Raw genomic sequence first — 18,877 nt, forward strand, 5'->3', positions numbered from 1 at the left:
TTAGGGAATATTTGTACTGCGTTGACGCTGCCGGAACGCCCAACTTCAGATATGGCTTTTACACGAACACTGCGGGTGAATACCACGTATTATCCTTAATGTTAGCTTTAGTGCAATCAGTACCTCTTTTCTAAATATTGAGTTATCCATACATTACTCCACAACAAGTTATTTAGTGGAAATATCCAAAACATGTCAGGAGGCTGAATCGTCTGTTTCCATGATCAGCAATTATAGGAGGAGCAAATATCGCTTTATTTAATTGCTTGAGCAACTCAGTAATATTTTTCTTCCTGTTCAAGATTTCGTCAATATGTAAACCAAAAAATTAGGAGCTTTCTGCCCTATTTACAGTGTCCTGTTCACGTGCTACATCAGTTGTTCATACGACACTGCTTGTTGTACAGAACTGAATATAGTGTGTTACCTCAGAATTTAGGGAGATACTATTCTCAGGTAAGTACTAAATAATTCTTTGAAAAGCTTCAAGAAAAACTTCTGTTGCTTTCTCTCCAATGGGATTTACCACAACACCAGAATCGTCTGCAAAAAATACCAATTCCGTCTAATGAATATTAAGTGGAAGGTCATTAACATATACAATATAAAAAATAGGAATGGACGCAAAGTGAACCTTGTGGATATCTCTTCATGATTTATCTCCAGTTACAACAATTTTATGCCATTATAGCATTGTTTGAATTATTCAGCACAGACTTTTTCATTCTGTTCGTGAAGTGCGATTTAAACGCGTTATGTGTAAAGCCAATACTTCCGTAAGACATAAGTTCTTCTAAAAGATTAATGTGAAGTCAACAATCAGACAGCTTGGAACGAACACAAAAAATACCAAATGGTGATATTTTATTATTTAAATCTAGTAATATTGTGAGGTTGTATTCAGTCAAGTAACCCTTCAGGAATTCAAACTTTGATGTGCTAAGTAAATTGTTTCTATTTAGGTGTGAGTACATTAGTTTTTCGAATATTCTGGAGAAAGACACCATAACGAAACTGCAAGATATTTATTTAAATTTTTTCTTGTCCCCTTTTTTATGAATATTTTTAACAATTGCATTAACCTTTCTTTAAAAAAATTCCTTGTGCCAGTGATGCAATAGTTATATCATTACGAACCTTAGTTAATAGTTTCGAACAAATATTCTTAAATCCGTTTGACATTTTATTAACAGAAAATGTGCTTTTCCTTTTAAGAAATTTTATAATTCTATTAATTTCAGTGAATGATGTCGGTGGGCTCAAAGCATTGTGGATGGCTTTTTAATATATTCTCTTGCTCCTTCTGCTAAACCATTTAGTTTTATTTTCGTTGGTACATTTAGAAAGTGATTTCGTCGTGTCCGAGGTATCAGTCACCAATTGGTCATTTTGTTATTGCGGTATCTCATACAATGAATTCTTTAAAGACGTAACTTTTAAGTACAGTAAAGCTGCGCAGATGTGCTACATTTTATGAAAGTAGTTCTGCATCAGTTCGATACGTTGCGAATGTATGTTGCTGTTGTTGTACCCAACCGAACGTCATCCTGACGTTGTCTGTACACACACTCATACCATGAGTACTACGTTTGGGTAGAAAGCCAAATTCGAATAGATTGCAGCATTTCAGTCGAAAGTAAACACCAGTTGGGATGCATTAGAGACTACTGTGGAACAGTAGAGTAAACATTCACCGAGTCCGGACAGCACATGACAGTCCACGTGTGATAGGATCGGATGCCCAGCGGTCGGTTCATCCATAGTTTTATGAAACTGGACGTCATACTGGGAAAAAACCAATTAACAGCTATCGCGGATTTGGACTTCCACTCAGTTTAATATAAACTATTTTACCATATTTGATTTTTAACTGCTACATTATTCTTCGCTTTATGTATCAGGAGACAACTGTATGATGCAAATCTCTGTTCCTTACGACTTTAGCGAGCACCAAGCCGCATACCAGAACACCATGGACTCCGTTACAGACAGGAAAGAAATCATGCAGAATGGACGCTCCACGACTGGCGTTGGGTGGCATTTACGGACGAAACTCAGATCTCTTTGCACCCCGTTAATGGCAGACAAAATGCTTGGAGACAACCACGTAATATCGAACACCTCGGCATTGTTTTCGAAGTGTGCAAGAAGGTGGTGGTTGATTGATGTTCCCAGATGGCATGAAATGGGACCATCGTACACCTGCCATGTTTATTAAAGGCAATCTGACTGCTCTATCATACATAAACGAGATGGTACAACATTTTGGTGACAATTTCCTCTTAATGGATGATAAATCGCGTGATGATCGTCCTGTTTCCATGAAACCGGTCCTTTAGCATGTTAGTATCACCAGAACGGAGTGGCCTGCCCGTTTCCGGGACGCCATCGGCGGATACGTAAATTATAGAGTCACAGTTCTCAGTTCTCTGTAACGGGACAAATGGGTACCGGTGCGCATTTGTGCTACCCTTGTTTATTTATGTTACCTGTATGGTATAAAGCGTTCGTGAACAGGGTGACATGTTTACTGATCCTTATGTAGAACACGGAGAGGCCGCGTGCTCGTGTGACGCAACGTTATCAACACCTGAATGTGTTTCAATGGTGTCTCATTGTGGGCCTCCGTCTTGCAGGCCGATCGAAACCTGCCTTACGCAGAATTTTTAAAAAATTTATTTTATTTATCATTCTCCATAGAACCAAATTAAGCAACAAGTCTCCATGATCATGGAACGAGTCGGTATGTGAAATTATAACAAAAGAATAATAATAGATAAAATAAAACCTATATGTATCCTATGCAGACGACAAGACAAAACATTAAATGAACAGAATCAACAACGATTTGTGGGGCATCCAGATGTGACTTAGGCTCGATTTTGGGCGATATGGGGGACAATCGTCATCAAAGCTCTCATCGACCATGTCCGACTTCCACCAGGGAAGACTGCCGTATTGTACACCGAGCACATCGCAACAACTTCTCTCTTGCAACTACAATCCGAGGACAGTAATGGACTCCATGACATACTCTGTGTCCCGCACACCATGTGTCATGGACTAGCAACGGCCGAACTGGTGAATTACTATCCATTCAGTAGGCTGCCATTAACACTGCCACAGAAATGGCGGCGTCTGAGTGGTAAGGGTAACGGGAAACATAGAATTGTTATGAATGGCGTCGCATTTTGTTCAAAGATGAATTACAGTTCTGCACGCCATGATAGCAGCGACCTGAGGAGAGATCCTATTCTTCCAGTGTTGTGGAGAGGCAAAGCAGTATCACTCCTGGCGTTATGGTGTGGGTTGCCATCGTGTATGAAACTCCTGTCCGAAAAAGCTATATCAGACGCAGGAGCGCGACCTCATCCTGTGGTGTAGCCTGACGTTGATTCGTATTTGTTTGTATCGATATAATGGTGACAAACGTCCCTGAAGGTCTCTGCTGCATGCTGACCAGGCGCGAGAGGCAGGGGCGGTCAGGTAAAGCTAGTGCAGCATTCCCGCAGGTCGACGCGACTGAGCTTGGCACAGCCACCTGTTCGTGGTGAAGACTCCGGTGACGACACAGGTCTCACAGCGATTCGAACTCCTGACCTCGGAGTACGTGTTGTGGGCTGATGTTGACGACAACTGTCCAGCATAAGCTGGACGGTCCAGTAGCGTGGTATCTATATAGTTACTGTTGCCGGATCGAAACACTATGGTGGCTCGATAAGTAGTTGACTTTTTGGGTGTCTCTCAGAGAAGATATGCTCCGCCGGTCAGCGTGTAACACCATAGCTTACACACTACATATTATTTGTTGATTCATGTAGCTTTCTGTTTTGTTCAGCATCCCATCGCTGAACTTCTGTGATTAGTGAATGATTGATTCGATACTGTAATGAAATGTAATCTCTGTAATGTGTACGATATGAGCAAATGATATGATTCGTCTTTCTCACATAATCTTATTAGTTATCTTTTAGGTTGAATAATTTTGTTAAATGACTTTTTTTCTGGAGAAATGTCAATATGTGCAAATGTTCTGTTTTGTTTAATATGTTTAGTTGCTGTTATGTAAACTGCTGACTTTGGGCTCTTAGTTATTTTGTAAGTAAAAAATGGTGTGATTCCCCTCGGGAACGGAACTGTGTAGCACGCGCAAAATGTGGCGGACATGGATAGAAAGATGGAACCAAGAGTCAATCAGAGACGAGCCATCAAACCATCAACTGTTCATGTAAAAGTTGTGTATTGCGTTGGTTCCGAGAGAGGCTTTTCCTGACGCTTTCCAATGCTTCGCATGGATGGATAAAGAGCTGGAACTATTCTGGAATTGTTATCTATCATCGCCACGAAGAAATACCAGAGTCCAGCAACTCTATCTGCAAATCCACCTACCAACATGCACTCGCCACCACATATGTGGAGAATTATATACTCATGTTTGCTAAGTGTTTGTCTCTCTTGTGTACTGGAAGTGCATATAAACAGTGTAACAGCATCCCAAGTTTGTCTGTTGCGCTTATGATAAGCAACAAGTAACAGAAAGACCAGTATCTATGAAAACAGTAACTAATATTATTCGCGGGTAGTGAGAAATATTTTACTAATGAGTACTTTTTCATGTCAGTTAGAAAAGTAATAAGTTCAAAATGGTTCAAATGGCTCTGAGCACTATGGGACTCAATTTCTGAGGTCATTAGTCCCCTAGAACTTAGAACTTGTTCAAAAATGGCTCTGAGCTCTAAGGGGCTTACCTTCTAAGGCCATCAGTCCCCTAGAACTTAGAACTAGTTAAACCTAACTAACCTAAGGACATCACATACATCCATGCCCCAGGCAGGATGCGAACCTGTGACCGTAGCGGTCTCGCGGTTCCAGACTGCAGCGCCTAGAACCACATGGCTATTTCGGCCAGCAGTAATTGGTAAAAGAAAGATTAAACCTATGCCAAATTTATAATTTTTCAGTGAACTTTATTCACATCTCATGTAAGACAGTATACTCCTAAAGTTCACTTTAATAGTAATATTTTTGAAACCATTCAGTTTGACCAAGCCTTGAAGTTAAACGTGTATATCATTGTCTGTTGTCCTTATGCTGTGTTTGTCGATTAAAGTTGCTCATATCTATTTTCTTGAACAACAATGTTACTCATTCATATGCCTAATTAGGCTGGAGACCGTTTTTATTATCATTTGGACACTGTGGATAAGCAAAATATTGTTTGTTACTGTTTAAATATTTACGTAATTCTGGCTTTCACTTCCAATAAGCCACCTCCGTTAGGTAAATCACGGTCAACACAACTACGTTCCTTTCAGAGGGTAACACTGCTCTTGTTCTTTATACTGCAATTTGCTTTAATAAAAATAATTTCATTTATACGACCTGCCTCCAGCTTTGAGGTTATCGTATAGCAGTGGCAGGCGGTAGTGTTACACGTGGCTTTTTCGTGATAGGACTATTTTGTTCTGTTAGGGCACAGTGCGTAGTAAACCAAACTGGGTAAATAGGTAGCTCAAGCTACGTGAATGCAGTTATAGTGTTATAGGCGCGATGCAGTATCGACGGGGCGTTACGAGATTCTTTCCCCAAGTTAACGTAACGTTTGGCATGGTTTGGAACTCAGCAGCGTGCCTTCAGAATGGTGATTGGAACAATGTGTTCTGACTTTCTTTAATGTTGTGATTACCCATCCATACTGCAAGAGAATGATTAAATACACTTAAAGACTCACGAAAACGACGCACCACAAAGGAATTATCTGGGTGGGACGGAAATCGGTAGTTGCTTTGTACATGGACAGACAAACAAATGATGCCAGTTTCAGATAAACGGATGATTTATTTAAGAGAAAGAGTGTCATAAATTGAGAAAGCCAATAACACGTTGGCCCACCTATGGCCATTACGCAAGCAGTTATACGGCTTGGCATTAATTGAGAGAGATGTTGGGTGTCCTCCTTCGTGCCAAATTCTGTCCAAGTGGAGCGTTACGCCGTCAAAATCCCAAGCTTCTTCAGGGGCCCTACCCATAATGTTCACAACTATCTCAAATGGGATGAGATCCGGTGACCTTGCCGTGCGGTGGGTAATTACCTTGCTGAAATAAAAGCCCAGGATGGTTTAGCATGAAGCGTAATGCAAAGGGACATAGAACACCGTCGACATAACGCTATACTATAAGGGTACAACCAGTAGGGCCCTGCTGTGATCCATCACTTCTGATTCTACGGCGACAGTCAGGTTGTCATTCCACCGCCGTCGGGGGTTGTGTCCAGACAAGTCCTCCCGGATTATCAGTTCGCAGCGCGATTCGTCACCGAAGACTGTTACACTCCAGTCAATGAAATTCTAGGACAAAGTCGTGTCTGCAGATGCCCAGGACAGCAGTGGTTTCCCAACCTCAATGGCGCCCGCCAAACAGTCCAACGAAGAGCAGCGATGATCTGGGGTGCCATTTCTTTTCATAGCAGGACCCTTTCGGTTGTAATCAGTAGCACCCTTACAGAACAGAGGTACTTCGTCAACATTTTACGCCTCGTTTTGATGCATATTATGGCGACACATCCTGGGTTTATATTTCAACAGGTTAATGCCTTCCCGCACTATGCGAGAGTTTTTACTTCAGGTCTTCGTGCTTGTGAAGCCATACTTCGGCCAGAAAGATCGCCAGCTACCATCACCATTGAGAACGTTTGGAGTATTATGGGTAGGATCCTCCCACCAGCTCGGTATTTTGACGATATAATTCGGCAGTTGGACAGACTTAGGCACGATATTCCTCAAGAGGACATCCAACAACTCTGTCAGTCATTGTACGAGTAAAGACGAATAACTGCTTGTGTTAGAGCCAGAAGGTACTGGAGTGCTCAATTTGCGTATTTCTTCCTCTTGAATGCATCTACTAAATTTTCTGAAATTATAAACATTTGGTTGTTTTTCTGTGCATGCTCGTACATCGCATCTATAAATTCCCGTACCATTTGGAAAATTCCTTTGTGATGAGTCCTTTTTTGTCTCAAAGTGTATATTCCTACTCGTACAACAGGAGAGCCTCACGCTATCTGTGTGTATTTAATGAAAATCTACTTCTACATCTACATCCATACTCCGCCCAAACCACCTGACGGTGTGTGGCGGAGGGTACCCTGAGTACCTCTATCGGTTCTCCCTTCTATTCCAGTCTCGTATTGTTCGTGGAAAGAAGGATTGTCGGTATACCTCTGTGTCGGCAATAATCTCTCTGATTTATCCTCATGGACTCTTCGCGAGATATGCGTAGGAGGGAGCAATATACTGCTTGACTCCTCGATGAAGGTATGTTCCCGTAACTTCAACAAAAGCCCGTAACGAGCTACTGAGCGTCTCTCTTGCACAGCATTCCACTGGAGTTTATCTATCAATTCCTTAACGCTTTCGCGATTACTAAATGATCCTGTAACGAAACGCGCTGCTCTCCGCTGGATCTTCTCTATCTCTTCTATCAACCTTATCTGTTACAGATCCCACACCGGTGAGCAGTATTTAAGCAGTGGGCGAAAAAGTGTATTGTAAACTACTTCATTTGTTTTCGGACTGCATTTCCTTAGGATTCTTCCAATGAATCTTATTCTGGCATCTGTTTTACCGACGATTAACTTTATACGGTTATACCTTTTTAAATCACTCCTAATGCGTACTCCTAGATAGTTTATGGATTTAACTGCTTCCAGTCGCTGACCTGCTATTTTCTAGCTAAATGATAAAGGACCTTTCTTTCTATATATTCGCAGCACATTACACATGTCTACATTGAGATTCAATTGCCATTCCGTGCACCATGCGTCAATTCCTTGCAGATTCTCCCGCATTTCAGTACAGTTTTCCATTGTTACAACCTCTCGATACACTACAGCATCATCCGCAAAAAGCCTCAGTGAACTTCCGATGCCATCCACAAGGTCATTGATATATATTGTGAATGTCAACTCACTCTTCTTATCTAGGAACTCTTCAATCCAACCACACAACTGGTATGAAAGTACATATGCTCTTACTTTGTTCATTAAATGACTCTGGGGATCAGTATCAAACGCTTTGCGGAAGTCAAGAAACACAGCATCTACCTGGGAACCCGTGTCTATGGCCCTCTGAGTCTCGTGGACGAATAGCGCGAGCTGGGTTTCACACGATCGCCTTTTTCGAAACCCATGCTGATTCCTATAGAGTTGATTCCTAGTCACCAGAAAAGTCATTATACTCGCCCACAATACGCATTCCAAAATTCTACAACTGCCTGACGTTAGAGATATAGGTCTGTTCGATGTCCCTTCTTGACCTGTGCCCTTTTCCAATCTTTTGGATCGCTACGCTCTTCTAGAGACCTACGGTACACAGCCTTAATAAGGGGGGGGGGGGGGGGGCGTCAAGTTCCTTCGAGTACTCTGTGTAAAATAGAAATGGTATCCCATCACGTCCAGCGGCCTTTCCTCTTTTGAGCGATTTTAATTGTTTTTCTATCCGTCATCTATTTCGATATCTACCATTTTGTCATCTTTCCGACAATGTAGAGAAGGAACTACAGTGCAATCTTCCTCTGAGAAACAGCTTTGGAAAAAGACGTTTAATATTTCGGCCTTTAGTCTGTCATCTTCTGTTTCAGTACTATTTTGGTCACAGAGTGTCGGGACATTTTGTTTTGATCCACCTAACAGTTTGACATAAGACCAAAATTTCTTAGTATGGACACGACTCGATTTTTATTTCATTAAATGTAAACTGAATACGAATGAACTATATACTGATCGAAACATGAAGTTTTAATGTAAACAAACGGCTGTGGAAACGTCTAAGAAATAACGGAACACATCCCTCAGGTGAAGAATCACTACGTAAATTGTTGGGTTTCAACAGTAATAATAATCGCTATTGGGCCGGAGTTGCAAGTAGAGGTAGAAATTAAACTGCCTGTTTCACGGAGTACTATAAAAGAAGTTGCAGCGTGTGTGATCAGAAGTCATTGGTGTCCAGAACGTAACATTCCGGCGCTTCTTCCCTGTGACATCAAGACGTCACTGCTGTGTTTAACCTAAAAATGGGATCTTGAAATGATGACTGGCACTGCGCATAAAGAATTCCTTAAATGATTCTCTTTCATATCTGATCCATGTGTTTTTACCTTTGCAAATACATTCTAGTTTGCTGAAATTGCGTAAACGTTTCGCTGTTAATAGTTCAGTGACGAATTGGATTCTAAAAGCATTGTGAACAGAAATTGCCGTTCAGCTCTCCCTAACTCAAAAATTCAGAACATTTTGTGCCGCTTAGTAGCCGTCTTACTCAAAACCGATCAAACCGGCAAGTACTCTAGCGTTTGGCCACTACGAGTGCCCTAGCTTTGGCACTCGAAAGTTTAGAAACTCTTCCTCCATGAAGTAAATTTTAGTGAAATCCAGTCCATTGTTTTGAGCAACCATCTGCAATTACCATTGTTTTATATCTTGCGATGGAACAGAGCTGCGGAATTGGTGATCAAGTAGGGCTGGAGTAAGTACGAGGGAATTCAAACAGTAAAGAAACACATTTTTTTTACCGAAAGTAGGTTGGTTTTATTCAAGATTGGACTACACCCCACTCTTTTGGCTACAAAACCCCATTTTCCACCATAATCTCCAGTCAGTGCGACGGCCATACACCACCTTACTTGTAGAGTCTGTATGCCACTTTATTGCATGCTGCATCAATAACCTTCCCTTCATCGACGTAGAGCTTCCCACGGATAGATGGAGAGCTACCTCCATTGGGCCAAACAAATGGAAATCGGAAGGTCCGAGATCCGGAATGTAATGTGGGTGAAGTACAGTACACTTCTGTGAACTGCTTTCTGCTGCGCGGACTTTTGTGATGCCTTGCGATGTCTTGCAGAAGGAGAAGTTCGTTTGCATTTTTGTAACGATGAACACACTGAAGACATTCTTCAACTCTCTAAGGGTAACCCAATACACTTCAAAGTTGATCGTTGCACATTGGCGGAGGACATCAAACAGAATAACGCCAGCCGCGCGGGATTAGCCGGACGGTTTCAGGCGCTGCAGTCATGGACTGTGCAGCTGATCCCGGGCATGAGTGTGTGTGTTTGTCCATAGGATAATTTAGGTTAAATAGTGTGTAAGCTTAGGGACTGATGACCTTCGCAGTTAAGACCCATAAGATTTCACACACATTTGAAACATTTGAAGAATAAGGCCAGCTGAGTCCCGGAAGATAATCGCCATGATTTTACCGGTAGATGGTGCGGCTTTGAACTATTCCTTCGGAGAAGAAGAAGTGTGGTGTCACTCCATGGATTCCTTATTGGTTTCCAGTTCGAAGGGATGAACCAATGTTTCATCGTCTTGACGATGCTCCACAAAACCTTGTTACTGTCAGCTTATTAACTCGCAAGCAATTCCGCACAGATGATTGTTCGTCACTTCTGTTTGACGGCGAGGAACTCAAGAATGACACATCTTTGAGTACCCCAAATCGTGGACGTTTGTGTCAGCACTACGAACAGCGACGTCTAGTTGTGCAAGGTGTTTCATTTTGATACGTCGATGATCAGGAATGAGAGTGTCCTCAAGTTCAAAAATTACTGGAGTCAGATCTGTGTCCTGTCGGCCTGCACGTGGGGGGTAGGAGACGTTTGTGCGACCTTGTCGTGGTGATGACAGACGCCTTGCCCAACGACTCACCGTGCTTTTTGTCACTGACACGTCTTCGAAGACATTCAGCAAGCGCCTATGTGTATCTACGATGCTCTGGTTCCTTGTCGAAAGAAACACTCTGATTGGAATGCTCCTCCATTACAGACATCATTTCAAAGGCTACGTTGTTGTTGTTGTTGTCTTCAGTCCTGAGACTGGTTTGATGCATCTCTCCATGCTACTCTATCCTGTGCAAGCTGCTTCATCTCCCAGTACCTACTGCAACCTACATCCTTCCGAATCTGCTTAGTGTACTCATCTCTCGGTCTCCCTCTACGATATTTACCCTCCACGCTGCCCTCCAATGCTAAAATTGTGATCCCTTGATGCCTCAAAACATGTCCTACCAACCGATCCCTTCTTCTGGTCAAGTTGTGCCACAAACTTCTCTTCTCCCCAATCCTATTCAATGCCTCCTCATTAGTTACGTTATCTATCCACCTTATCTTCAGTATTCTTCTGTAGCACCACATTTCGAAAGCTTCTATTCTCTTCTTGTCCAAACTAGTTATCGTCCATGTTTCACTTCCATACATGGCTACACTCCAAACAAATACTTTCAGAAACGACTTCCTGATACATAAATCTATATTCGATGTTAACAAATTTCTCTTCTTCAGACACGCTTTCCTTGCCATTGCCAGTCTACATTTTATATCCTCTCTGCTTCGACCATCATCAGTTATTTTACTTCCTAAATAGCAAAACTCCTTTACTACTTTAAGTGTCTCATTTCCTAATCTAATTCCCTCAGCATCACCCGATTTAATTTGACTACATTCCATTATCCTCGTTTTGCTTTTGTTAATGTTCATCTTATATCCTCCTTTCAAGACACTGTCCATTCCGTTCAACTGCTCTTCCAAGTCCTTTGCCGTCTCTGACAGAATTACAATGTCATCGGCGAACCTCAAAGTATTTACTTCGTCTCCATGAATTTTAATACCTACTCCAAATTTTTCTTTTGTTTCCTTTACTGCTTGTTCAATATACAGATTGAATAACATCGGGGAGAGGCTACAACCCTGTCTCACTCCTTTCCCAACCACTGCTTCCCTTTCATGCCCCTCGACTCTTATTGCTGCCATCTGGTTTCTGTACAAATTATAAATAGCCTTTCGCTCCCTGTATTTTACCCCTGCCACCATTAGAATTTGAAAAAGAGTATTCCAGTCAACATTGTCAAAAGCTTTCTCTAAGTCTACAAATGCTGGAAACGTAGGTTTGCCTTTTCTTAATCTTTCTTCTAAGATAAGTCGTAAGGTCAGTATTGCCTCACGTGTTCCAACATTTCGACGGAATCCAAACTGATCCTCCCCGAGGTCTGCATCTACCAGTTTTTCCATTCGTCTGTAAAGAATTCGCGTTAGTATTTTGCAGCCGTGGCTTATTAAACTGCTACGTGTAGCACTGAAATCAATCGGAACTTCATAAAACTGCGGGGGCTGCAATTGGAATATTCCTAGAAGTCCCACAACGTAGCATGCGTTTTTTCAGTGGAAGTGTCGAGGAAAAAAATGCGTTTCATTTCCTTTTCCGCCGAAAAAAGCAGGAAAGAGGGAATACATGACGGGGACAGGAACAATGCTTAAATTCAATACCCTAGTTTTTTTCCTGTATGTTTGAGACTATATTTGGGAGGAAACGTGGGATGAGAGGTGTTTGTAGCCCGTGGGGAAATTAGCTGCGACACAGTCCGCTGGCCGCTCCGTACTGAGCCGATAAACTTTACGGGGCCATCCGCGAGGGGACGCAGACTTATACGGCGGCCTGGCTCCAGCGCTGTCCGATAAGGCCGCATTTATAACTCCATACACCCACACGGAGCCCTCCCCTCCCCACCTCTTCCCCTCCACTGACGTAAGGTTCAGTCACGACCCTGGCGGCAGATGACGGCTGTAGTTACGATGGCTGCAAAAAAGCGACGGAAGTTCACTCCGGCGTTTACTGCCCCACGTAATACACCCTATCAATATTATGACTCTTTCTCTGATCCTGTGGCATCAGACAAATTGGACACCACTTTCGTGGTCATTCAGAGCGGCCCAGTAAAGGCAGTGTGACATAAGCTTCTTTTTCACTTTCGTGGAATTTCGGAGAGATATGAAGTGCCAGCTCTGCAGTTTCTCGCGTTACATCGGAAGTTATATTCTTTCCAAGCGTTGGCTGAAACAGTAAAAAGAGAAGTCGTCGACAGAGTATTAGGACTGGTGTGCTTCGCAAAACAACTGTAGACACAATATAAGCCTGCGTGGGATAATACAACGAAGAATGAAACCAGCCATGGCGTTGTTTAACGGACCATTCTGTCGCAAAGTGATTCTGGCTGATAATTTTCAACCCTGCCCTTCTAAATTTCTGGTGAAACTAATTAGGCGATAGGGATAGTTACGATGTGTTAATTTTTGTGTCTTTGAAGTAGCCGGTAAAGGAAGAACTGTGCTGTCCTTCGATAAAATGGAAAACCGTACGATAATTAGTTTTCGGAGTAACAGAAGCATTGAGATTCTTCAATTTCTTCAGGCGCATTTTATGACGAAATAAACCTCGGGTAAACAGCCTGGTATGAGCGTGCATAGGACATAATATTTCGGCAATCGACCACGTTGCCATCATCAGCGCACCTGATGATAGCAATGTAGTCTATTGCCGATATACTGTGTCCTATGCACACTCATACCAGTCTGTTCACGAGAGATTTATTTCGTCAACAGAAGCATTGCAGCTGCGTCAAGCCAATCCAGAGATTAAAGAACTCATTTGGACTGCTTTGAATCAGTTACGTATATTCCTGTTGCAGCCAGAGACAATTACCGCCAACATCTTCAACTTTTCAGTGGACTGCGTAATCGTATTTTGCATCTTACAGCGGAATGCTACGTTACTCTGACTAGGGCACTACTATGCACATTATAACTTCAAAAATGTGCCTGTCATAAAAAAAACATTAATTACAAAGCATTATTTTTTTGGGCTGGTCATTAAAACTTTAGTTCCGCATACAACGAGACATATACAAGATACAATTCAAGACGAGAGTAAACTACATCTACAAAAAGGAAATATTTTAACATATTTGTATTATGTAAGTAATTTTTCTGCATGTTGCCATTAATTTCAGCAGGCTGGACCTCCGACCGCCACCCTCCCCCTCCCCCCTACGCCCGCCCTCCCCTCACGCCCTTTCCATGCTGATTTTTATTCAGCTCACTTTTGATCACAGCACAGTTCTCGCCTTATGTAAAATTCGTAAACCAAAACTAACGGAAGCACTTAATGTGAACCCGCAGCAGCTTTTTTAGATGTGCCATCTCTTGAGGTAGTTAGCTTTCTTTTAATTTACTTTCACTCCATTGCGTTCCCATTTCGCAGCGGTAATGTAAATAGTTACACAGTGGATAAAGGCATAAAATACTGATAGTGGTAGTGGACCAAAGAAGAAATTTACATACATCTAAACTATGTCGAAAGAAACTATGTTAGTGTTATCCACTAAGCAGAATATGTATTACAATATACAGATTTTTTTTCATTGATGTAACGTGTTGCTAACAATTTAAAATAAAGAACCTGTGGAATGATGTGTTCGCATAGGCGTGAATGCTTTTTGTATAAGGGCAAGCAATTATTCCTCCACCACAGCACGTTTTGGTCAAAGAGTACTTTACTGGCATTTCCCATGACAGATAATGTGACATTAATGCAACACTTACTAAAATTACATCAATGTGGAAGCAAGACAGTTGAGCTTTAAAAATTTAATTACTATCAAGAACTTGAATACCACTGTCTAAGGTGGTAGCCCTATTTGAAAGCATGATTTTCATGATTTGTTTTTCAAGAAAAATAAAAAGTTGTGATAAATAATGTGCTGTAGTTTCATTTCTTATACCTTCGTGTTCAAGAAATCATTTTGCTTTCCACATCGGCTGCTCCACGTACCCGCTACACTAGGTGGAAACACGCATCGCAGGCGAAATATTGGTCATCGGCGAGTATTCCCGAAGCCTTACCATTTCACATATTACAAAATAATTTTGTGTAAGTCATTTTCAGTATATTTTCTATTAGCATACATAGGAATATTGCAAAAACATAAATTTTTAACGAAATGGCGACGTGAAGGAACGAATACCATTTTCTTCCACTGTAAAATCGATACAAAGCGGGCTTCGAAAACGGACTTCATTGCAGAACGGCTACGTGTGCTGATAGAGTTCTATTTAGAATCCCAGCATCAAATTCCGATGAAAATCGTATTTTCCGCTCTCAGGTTATGTTCCCCGCCAATCTGAAAAATGAAGTATCGAGAAAAACGCGTTTTAAGTTTTATGCTACATTTTTGTAGTTAACATACCTGTACCCAGCAGTCCCTGGTTCAAATGGTTCAAATGGCTCTGAGCTCTATGGAACTTAACTTCTGAGGTCATTAGTCCCCCAGAACTTAGAACTACTTAAACCTAACTAACCTAAGGACATCACACATATCCATGCCTGAGCCCGGATTGGAACCTGCGACCGTTCGGTCGCGCGGTTCCAGACTGTAGCGCCTAGAACCGCTCGGCCACTCCGGCCGGCAGCAGTCCCTGGACCACACAGCAATCCTTCCAGATCCGAAAGGAGGTCCTCTACCATCTTCTTCATGGCAATGGTTATACTGCGTGCCCCTCTGTGTCAGCTTCTGTCATCCGTTGTGCAGGAGTTGTAACAGGCTGAGCCAAACACAAAGTACGTCTATAATTCCCGTAATGACCATTAGGCTATCGTTGAAATTGCATGCTGCCTCAATGGCTGTGATGTCGATTTTTTGTTGTTGTCAGTGTTTTGCGGAGACACTTTTACAGAAATCGTCTTGCTAAATAAACGATTCATTGAACTTATCGAAGAGGATTGCTGCCTTAAGATATGGAAAATAGTCGTTTTTACGTTCATTCTTCCCTTCTTTTGATTTACAAATGTGAAATTAGGTTGCAAAACTGATTTTCAGCTCACCTCCTGCTGTTAACAAGGTGAGTAGCACTCATATTAGCACGGATACAATACTGATAGTAACCATGCATTAGCAGGTGGGAGCAATAGTAACACAATCATGCTACTTAACGCTTGGGTTAACATCTTATTAGACGTTAGGCGTCGAGACTGAAATTGTTGACGAGAAGTGTCTTCGCCATCATGATAACTATATTGCTCGTTGTACCCACACACTGGCCCACTACATCGAGCCGAATTTGTCACTCCAACAAAAAAAAAAAAAACAAAAAAAAAAAAAGTAAAACGTTTCACAGCACAAACAATCGCACAGCAATTCTCGTACTTTCACATTTTGAGTCCCATGTTTTTTAGACGCTACATCTTAATCGACAGATCTGTGAAAACTAAATAATGCCACCCGTCTCTCTTTCTCAGAACAGGGCACATTGTATTGTTAGTCAATATTCTTAGATCACCCCTTGTGGCTAAATAGTTACCTATAGAAATATTTCTCCTATGTGTGCTTGTCCAGTTAGGCATTAATCGGAGTTTCTAAAATGTGTGGTAGACAGGAATTAGGTGCTGTCTAGTGGAAACAGCAAGGTAAACAGTTTCATTTCGAAAATTGGCATTCGTATTCTAAAAATGGTGTGTCACTCAGTTTTCATTTGACAGAAACTTCCCAAACAGATAACAAATCCCAGCAGGTCAAAACATTCCTTTAGAAATACTATCGTAGTCGACATGGTCAACACAACAGATTGTTAGCAATGTGTTTTCGTGCATATGGAAGTCTGACTCACGTAAAGACCTACACACATAAATTTTGTGGCCCTGATACAAGCGAACTCTAAACTTGTTATTGTTGTTCCTAAACCATTTCTGTGTCAAAAATGACGACGTGAAGGAACGAATAACATTTTCTTCCACCATGAAATCGAGACAAAGCGTTCATCGAAAATGACTTCATTGCAGAACGGCTACGTGTACTAATAGAGAATTCTATTTAGAATCTCTGCCGCAAATTCCGACCAAAATCGTATATTCCGCTCTCAGGTCATGTTACCCGACAGTCTGAAAAATGTAGTATCGAAAAAAACGGGTTTATGGTTTTATTCTACACTTTTGTAGTTAACATACCTGTACCCAGCAATCCCTGGTTCAAATTTTTCAAATGGCTCTGTGCACTATAGGACTTAACTTCTGAGGTCATCAGTCCCCTAGACTTAGAACTACTTAAACCTAACTAACCTAAGGACATCACACACATCCATGCCCGAGGCGACCGTAGCGGTCACGCGGCTCCACGACTGTAGCGCCTAGAACCGCTCGGCCATTCTGGCCGACTGTTTCACAAATCATATACATCCATGCCCGAGGTGACCGTAGCTGTCACGTGGTTCCACGACTGTAGCACCTAGAACCGCTCGGGCATTCTGGCCGACTGTTTCTGTTCATGCAGGTCGTTCACAATACGAAACAAACTAGGATAATCGAAGGAAATACTTTAATTCGTAAACAGCTGCTTTCTATTGTAAGTTTGATCTGTTAATTACAGTTTCTTATCATTTGTACCATCTGGATCTAAAATTAAGTCAAAGCTAGAAACGACTTTAGCTTTCCTCCAGTTGAGTTAGCAGTACCCGTGTCAATAGCTGTCAGCATATTCATGCAAGAACCAAACCTAGTCTGTCACACTGATAGGAATCAGTACGCAATGAATGAATTCGCGAGCGGGCAGATTAACTGCGAGATTGGCTTCCTCCGGGATAGAGTCCCTCTCGTTCCGACAAGCGCTGGTTGTTGAATCTGTGTCCGTGCCGTTGGACGCGTTCCAGGAACCTGTAACTTGGCCGGAAGCCTCATATGCTCCTCTCCTCTCTTTCGTCCGCCTCTTTTTATCTCCCTTGCTGTCTCCTCTCAGGAGGAGGGGCGTGTGTCATGTACGTGCGGTTTTTGTCCCGTGCTGGCGCAGAGTCGTCGACAGGCAAGGCGGCTCGTTCATGTTTCACAGGCACTCGCACACACAGGGGCCGGGTTGTGGGGGAAGATGATAAGCAGGACAGCAGAGGAAGGAGAGAACAGGCAGGGAGGAAGAGAAGACGGCAGAGAAGGGGCAGCAAGGGGCAGGTCAGTCACCGCCTGACCTTCCACAGTGCTGCAGAACTGCCGACCTTGGGCACAGTCGACTCTGGATCGCCAGGCTCCAGTCGACTGAACGCTTCCTAATCTGCGCGGTAGCAACGAATCTCCATGGAGTTGTATTGTGCTTTAAATGACGAGAATGCAGATGATTTCATCTCTCTTAATTTTGTTGCATTTACGAGGCTATAGGTACTGTTGTCCTTGCACACGACTCGAACTGGTCGACCATTTGACAACACAGCTCGACAAATCTCTTGCTTTGCTCGAGTCTTCCCTCATCGCGGGGTCTAGCGACTTCAGTTGTTGCTGTCTCCTTGACGTGTCATTGCCTTATTGTGAATTTTAAACATACAAAGTAGCACAGAGACACCTACTGCAAATCCTCTGACAGTTCAGGTTTTTTTAACGAATATATTATCCCAATGGCTGACATAAAACGTCCCGATGTAACAAATAACTTTACTGGAAAAACCAAATTTTCAGCCATTGTAACAGTGGCCTCCTTCTCCTTGATCTACTGATGTGCCTAAGCTGCGAGGCGTCGCTTATACAGGGTGTTACAAAAAGGTACGGAGAAACATTCAGGAAACATTCCTCACACACAAAGAAAGAAAATATGTTATGTGGACATGTGTCCGGAAACGCTTACTTTCCATATTAGAGCTCATTTTATTACTTCTCTTCAAATCACGTTAATCATGGAATGGAAACACATAGCAACAGAACATAACAGCGTGACTTCAAACACTTTGTTACAGGAAATGTTGAAAATGTTCTCCGTTAGCGAGGATACATGCATCAACCCTCCGTCGCATGGAATCCCTGATGCGCTGATGCAGCCCTAAAGAATGGCGTATTGTATCACAGCCGTCCACAATACGAGCACGAAGAGTCTCTACATTTGGTACCGGGGTTCTTAGACAAGAGCTTTCAAATGCCCCCATAAATGAAAGTCAAGAGGGTTGAGGTCAGGAGAGAGTGGAGGCCATAGAATTGGTCCGCCTCTACCAATCCATCGGACACCGAATCTGTTGTTGACAA

This window comes from Schistocerca gregaria, chromosome 1 (assembly GCF_023897955.1).
Source record: "Schistocerca gregaria isolate iqSchGreg1 chromosome 1, iqSchGreg1.2, whole genome shotgun sequence".
NCBI classification, from domain to species: domain Eukaryota; kingdom Metazoa; phylum Arthropoda; class Insecta; order Orthoptera; family Acrididae; genus Schistocerca; species Schistocerca gregaria.